Source organism: Chelonoidis abingdonii, chromosome 9 (genome assembly GCF_003597395.2).
Source record: "Chelonoidis abingdonii isolate Lonesome George chromosome 9, CheloAbing_2.0, whole genome shotgun sequence".
Classification (NCBI taxonomy): Eukaryota; Metazoa; Chordata; order Testudines; family Testudinidae; genus Chelonoidis; species Chelonoidis abingdonii.
The window spans coordinates 1,019,127-1,026,277 of NC_133777.1; positions in this window are offsets into that span (position 1 = coordinate 1,019,127).

The following is a 7,151-nucleotide window of genomic DNA, read 5'->3' on the forward strand; positions in this document are numbered from 1 at the left end:
AGAACTCTTATGTGTAATGATAATATCATATTTAACTAGCATCTGTCATGACAAGGGATGTTGCATTATTTTATAAACTTAACCTGGTATAGAAACTATACCCAGTGGTCATTTCATCCACCACTGAAATGCAGCCACTTTCTGAGATGGAATGAAGCAGCTGTTTCACAGCACACAGCCATACTACATACAAGATTTTGGAATGAGAAGTGAAGAATACCTTTTCCTGCTGAAATTGCAGAGTTTGATTTAATTAGAGTGAATATAAAATAGAACTTGGTCAGCACACTAAGGGTGCTTTTTAGGTTGTAAGGTTTTTCAGAGGAGGGATCATGACTTCATATGTGTTTGCACAGCATACACATATGGTTTTAGGACAACTAGAGCAGCCTGGCTCGTGACAAAGGAAACACACCATTCTTTTGTTATCCAACAATGAAACTATACCAGATAAATAGAAAACAGAATGCAAACTCCCTCCCTGGCTGCATTTCCAGATCAGTTACACCTGGACCCCTTACTTTACAAGAAAAGTCTGTAAGGAACCTTCCTGTGAAGCTTTCATTTACCAGCCTTCAATAACATGTGCCACATCGTTCTGAGAACCAGACCCTGCACTAAGGCCCTGATCCTACAAACACTTAGGCATTTGCTTAACACTAAGCAAATGTTTAATTGTTTTGCTGGATCGGGGCCAAATCTGCTTCTCAGGGACTTATGATATTACATAACAAAGAGTATTTAAAACACCTAATATCCATAGCATAGGACCTTCAAGAGGATATTAGATAGTAGCCAAAATCACCAGGGGTGCATTGCATGCCACTAACAACAAAGACTTTGAAAAAAGGGAAGGGCACTTCTTCAAGAAATAAACCAAAATGGAGAAAGAAACCCCATTTGGGATTTTTTAAATATATATAAAGATGAGAGACAAGGTGGGGGAGGGAATCCCTTTGATTGGACCAACTTCTGCCGGTGAGAGACACCAGCTTTCGAGCTACACCGAGCAGGGCCAGCTTTAGGAAGTGCGTGGCCCAATTCAAATAGTTTCGACGGGGCCCCGGCAGGGATGACTGGAAAAAAAAAACCACACGTAAAAAAAACACATGGGGCTTGTACTTACCAGGCAGTGCTCCAAGTCTTCGGCGGCACTTCGGCAGCGGATCCTTTACTCGCTCCAGGTCTTCGGCAACACTGAAGGACCCGTCGTCAAAGTGCCACCAAAGACCCAGAGCAAGTGAAGGACTCACTGCCGAAGTGCCGCTGAAGACCTGGAGTGAGCGAAGGACCTGCCACCAAAGTGCTGCCGAAGACCCGGAGCACGCCAGTTGAGTAAAAATATAAAAGGCGCCTCTAGCCAGGGAAGGGATTCTCACCAGGCATGGGGCCCTCTTAGGTGAGGGGCCCGATTCGGGGGAATTGGTGGAATAGGCCTAAAGCTGGCCCTGACGCCGAGTAGCCTGAAAGCCTGTCCCTTCCACTGACAGACGCTGGTGCAATAAAAGACATTCCCTTCCTCACCTTATCTCGCTCATCTCCTGGGCCAACATGGCTACAAAAACACTGCAATACAGATACATAATTATTTATACTAGCAAAATATGTTTCTGGGCTTTAGGTCAAACATACCAAGTTTTATTTGTTTGGTTTTGCTGGCCTTAAAGGAGTTCAGATCAACTATTACTGTCATTTTATGTTTGACTGTGTAGCAATTTTCACACCTCTCCAATTGCTCATTATATTGATACACAGCCCCAAATTTCACAATTCTCAATACTTCCTACTGCTCCAATTTCAGTACCATTACTGGCACGACAATGTCTTGTGGGCATCTTGGGCTACTGGATTGGTTTCACAGTAGTGGTGCAGCACCCTGGGCTTTGTTTTGTTTTTTAGTGTCCCTGGTCCTGCTCCTACTCTCAGTGAAGCAATGGCAAAACCCTCATTAACTTAAAAAGGGAGCAAGACGGTATCCTTTGTGTTTGTCAGTTTCTGATTTAGTGGCTCAGGCTGCTACGCTGAACTGTGCAAAGGGTTCGTGACAAAAAAAATTTGGCACAGGATCTTCTAAAAGGTCATCAGTATTCCTGGACCATTCAAATAAACTTGGGCTGAATTTTGATCAAATATCATGAATTTATTATTTTTGAAAAAAAGGCAAAATATCTATCAAAGATAGATGGTTTTACATGGCCCCATCAACAAAGTCTCAGGGCACCTGCCCAGTATACTCAGATGTATTTTCCCAACAGCTCTGAGAGGTAGGGAAGTATTATTTTCCCCATTTTACAGATGGGGAAATGAGTCACTGAGAGAAAAAGTCCCTTGTGAGAAGTCACCCATGCAGTCTGTGCCAGAATCAGAGACTGAACACAGATCCACTGAGATGTGCTGAAGTGTTCATCCTTCCTTCCTTAGTTGAGTATTGCTTTGAACTTGGTATTTGAACAGACTCAGAACAAAACTCAAGGAGTAGGAACCCACCCAAAATTAAACTCCAGAAAGTTTCCCCAAGCCCCAGGAAGTAGAGTTGCCACTTGCCAGCTCTACGTGGCTGTGCTGCCACATACTGACGTTTCTAGTGTCTCTTTTTTTTCTCCCAAAGTAGATGTCTCCCCTCACACGTTCCCTTCAGAGAATATTCAAAAGACATTGTGGTTTCACTGGAAGCTGTTGTCATCCCAGAAGATATACCAGTGGCCTCACCTTGGTTTTTCGAACATCACAGCCAAAGCCTGATTAAGCTACAAGTCACTGAGTCACAATGAATCATGCCATCTTTCATATGCAACAATGCTATGATATCTTGCTCAAAAATAAAAACCTTCTCAACAAAGCTTACATAACTAATGCAAATAGTACAGTGTGTTCCTGTCATTAGGACAGCCACAATCAGTGATCCTTCAAATTCTTCCTCATGCTGAAAAATTCAGCAGCCACAAAAAGTGTCTGACTTCACTCCTCAGAGAACGGGAAGGAACCCATAAAGTTCTGGCTATGGGAGATTTTCAGATACCTCAGTGGTCCCCAACCTTTTTGGCTGGCGGGTACCAGCCAAAGGACCACTGCGGCGGTGGAGCACCCACCGAAATGCCACCGAATTTCGACAGCGATGCCTTTCGATGACACCACTTTCTGTCTACAAGCAACGTCATCGAGAGGCATCCCCGCTGAAATTCGGGAGCTACGCCTCTCGATGACGTCACTTCTCGAAGGCAAGCAGCATCAGCAAGAGGCATCCCCACTGAAATGCTGCTGAAATTTGGCGGCATTTCAGCGGGGGCTCTCCTGGGGGCCAGGACGTGGGCGCATTAAGATGACCCCAGCACCCGCGGGCACAGTGTTGGGGACCACTGAGATACCTATTCCTCCAAGAGCACATACTACTAACTTTGTCCTCATTTACGCCAGTGCAACCCTAGGTATTTGTAACTAAGGACATGATTTGAGCCATGAGTATTTAGAGAAAGACAATGTAACATCAAGCTGTTTATTTTTGCAGTAAAAATACTTTTGAAGAAAAATTAATGTGCAAAACTATTTTCCAGCGCTGTCTGGTGGTTATCTAGTAGTACTGTGAAAAGCTGTTGAAAAATCACACCAATAACAAATGATATGCCTGGTCTTCCAGCACTGTGCCTATGGAATTTCCTTGCTGTGCAGTCTATTAGTTCTGCAGCACATCTGCACACACATCGACAGTGACATTAGTTAAGACAAAAGCTACTATAGTCATTAGTCTTCATGTTACAGCAAGGGACACTAGGCCCAACAGAACTTCCCCACTCTTTGTAAATTACAGGACCATGCAGAGAAGCTTACATAGCAATGAAGAAGAACTGTGTCTCTCTGACAAGGACGAAAGCCATTTCTTCTTATTTTACTCTTCTCTGGTTGTCGTTGTTCGTGCTGGCCAAATCTGCAAAGTTTTACTTCAAAAGTTTATTTTGTTGTATTTGTGAAATACTTTCAACATTCCAAAGATACAGAGGTTTTCAAGATAAGTATTAAGATGGCAAAAACTCGGTAAGTGTTCACTTCAAGGGCATGGCTGAGTTAGTGCTGGCTAGTTATTGTAAATCTTAGTAGCTGTCTCCCTGGCTGTTGGTTGGTTGGTAGGGAGGGAGAAAGAGAGAGATCCACTGTAAATCTGAGTTGCCTCTTAATATCTCCAAAGGCCCTTTTCTTTGCCAGTAAAAAAAGAGGGCAAGAGGAAAGCAGTTCATGACTCTTGGCGTCGCTTATAAATGATGTCACTTTTCAGCAAGATGGCTGCCATCAGCACAAGACTTTGAAAATGATCATTTGACTGCTGACTGCATTGTCTTGTCCAGTTCCCCACTTGTCTGGCAGAAAAGGCTGCTCACCATGGGAACGTCCACTAAACTGAATGCACGCAGATAGGTGCCACTTTCTTTATATGCGTCGGTCATTTGTAAAACAGAAATTGTGTTCATTCTATTGACAGACTGTAGCTCTGTCAGGCAAGCAGAGACTAGTTAAAGGTGTGTTATGTAGGACAAGTACTAATGCTTACCTGGCAGCAGCGGTGCTGGAACAATGCGCATAACTGGAGCACCCACGGAAAAAAATAATGGGTGTTTAGCACCCACCTGCAGCCAGCTCCCTCCCTTCCCCCAAGTGCCTCCCATTCACCAGCAGCCCTGCCGATCACTTCCTCTCCCTCCTCTCATCAGCTGCTCCACAGCATGCAAGAGGTGCTGGGAGGGAGGGCGAGGAGCGGGGACAGGGCACGCTCAGAGGAGGGGGCAGAAGTGAGTGGAAAGAGGCGAGGAAAGGGTGGGGTGGGAAGAGGCAGGGCAGGGTCTTGGGGAAGGGGTGAGGGCAGGACCTGGGGAGAAGTGGGAGCGGGGCCGTGGGCGGACCGGGGGGGTTGAGCACCCCTGGGACCCCAAAGAATCTTGCACCTGTGCTGAGAGCCATTGAACCAAACTGTCAATATAATGGATATAATGGAATCCACTTCAAGCCGGGGGATGCAGCAGCACCCCCAGCACCCCTAGGTCCAGCACGTATGCTTGGCAGTCTGTCTAAATGCTCAGAGTCTTTGACTGGGAGCTTATTGGTCACATCTCATATTGCTGTATATATCATTTTGTTTAATCACAACGTATGTCTGAAAATGAATCTGATAAACCAAGCAATTAAAGTGGTAAAACAGGCTGTTTTAGTTCTGTACAAGAACAAGAGAAGTCTGGTTTGTTTGGATAGCACACAGTGCTAGAAATTTGTCCACTTTATTGACTGCAGCACTTCACCATAAATGCTAAGTGAGCAATATGACACAAGGCTAGTTGTTTCTTTCCTGTTACTGCTCAGCAGTGGAGTTTCCTGTAAATGGAAGGGTGGCCCAGCCAGGAGGGCAACAAAGGGAATGATTTAGTCTTCGCACACAGGGCTTGCTGCCTGGGTTAGAGAGCAATTTAATTTGTTTAAATGTCTGAGTGTTTGTGGTGTGTGCATAAAGCGAGGGTGTTACAATATAGCACAGTTTGTGGTTCAGACAGGATGATGTTACTAAGGAAAGGCATCTGTTATGTTGAAAGGATAGCAGTCTCCAAATGCATCAACAGGAATCAGATAAACAATAACAATAATATTCTTTGCCCCTTTCATTCCAGGATCTCAAAGCACTTTACAAAGATTAATTAATTAAGCTTCATAAGCCTCCTGTTGCATCAGCTTCATTAACCCCAATCGGGGAACCCTAAATACAGAGAGACGACATGATCTCAGGCCTTACAGAGTCAATAACAGAGCCAGAAATAGAACGCTGAACAATAGAACTCCCCATCCCCTGCTCTGCCCATTAGACCACACCTAGGACACAGGTAGGTGATTACACGGGTATGATGAGCGTGCTGGATGTGTACTGATCAGAGTGGAACTGGAAAGTCAGACACATAGTTCTGGAAATGAGGATTATCATGTGTCGCAGCAATGGGACTTCAAACCACACATGCTTAGGGGCAGAATGTGGCCTAAAGAAAAGAAACTACAGACTAAACAACCCACAAAACAAGAGTCACTTTGTCTTTGCAGAGGGCTAAAATCAGCTAATTTCACTGTAGTTTCTCTCTTTTGGATTTGTCCTTTGGTCTGTGTCAGGGAGGCTCCTGCCCCATTGGGCCTCTCCCTCAGCTGTCCTGTGGAGCTCTCTCCTCCTCCCCAGAGAAGTGCTTTTGATCTTTTACAGTCCCCTTAAGAAACCTGTTATGAGTGCATATTCAAGCTTAGCCTCTCTTTAACTTCCTCTATTCAGCTACCCTATCTCAGCCATGATGTTTTTTAACTCCTCACCAACAGCTGACATTCTCCCAGGTGACCAATTCCCATGCTAGTATGTGCCACATAGAAACCCAATGTCAGCCACAGTACCCCTTTGGGTTTGGGGTGAGCTTAGGAGAGGAAAGCGTATGTCACCTAGACACGCAGAAGAGAAAGTGCCAGAAAGATAGCCAACATCCACACAATCACATGCATACAGTCATGGCCTCTGTGAAAGTCATTCAGTGAGGGTACAAGAAATCACTGATCCGAGCTAACATTGCAATGTTTATGCTTTCAAGTGCAAGAACTATACTGATCTTTAGGCAAGAGCCTCCTGGATTCTCATCTGCATTCTGGACAACCTGAAAGACGTTCACTTCAATCCCTCTTGCAGGCTTGCCAAGAATCATGTTGAGGGGAAACATGACTTCTCATTTGAGTATTGTGACAGTGTACCCCATAAGGCTTTATGGGGTGGGGGTGCTCATAAATGTATGTCTGATATAACTGCAATAGGGTTTTGCTACATATGCCATGTAACATATCTACATAAAGGTTATGATCTACGGGTTATGTTCATCCTAGTTGTATGCAGGCACCATTTGTGTGTTCAAAGTTATGAACACTGGCTGTATAATTGCTTGATTTCTAAGTACCCTTAGTTAGAACATTTGGTCACTTCTTGGGAAAGGAATGTGCAAGTTAAGTGCTCAGTCAGGAAGCACTTAACAGACAAAAGAGCTTGGAAGGCTCCAATCGACATATGAAGTCTTCCTGGAGATATACAAGATACCATGTGTAAATTGGCTTCTGCCTGTAAAGACTGAGTCATGCATGGACATGTGACTTGCCCAGGT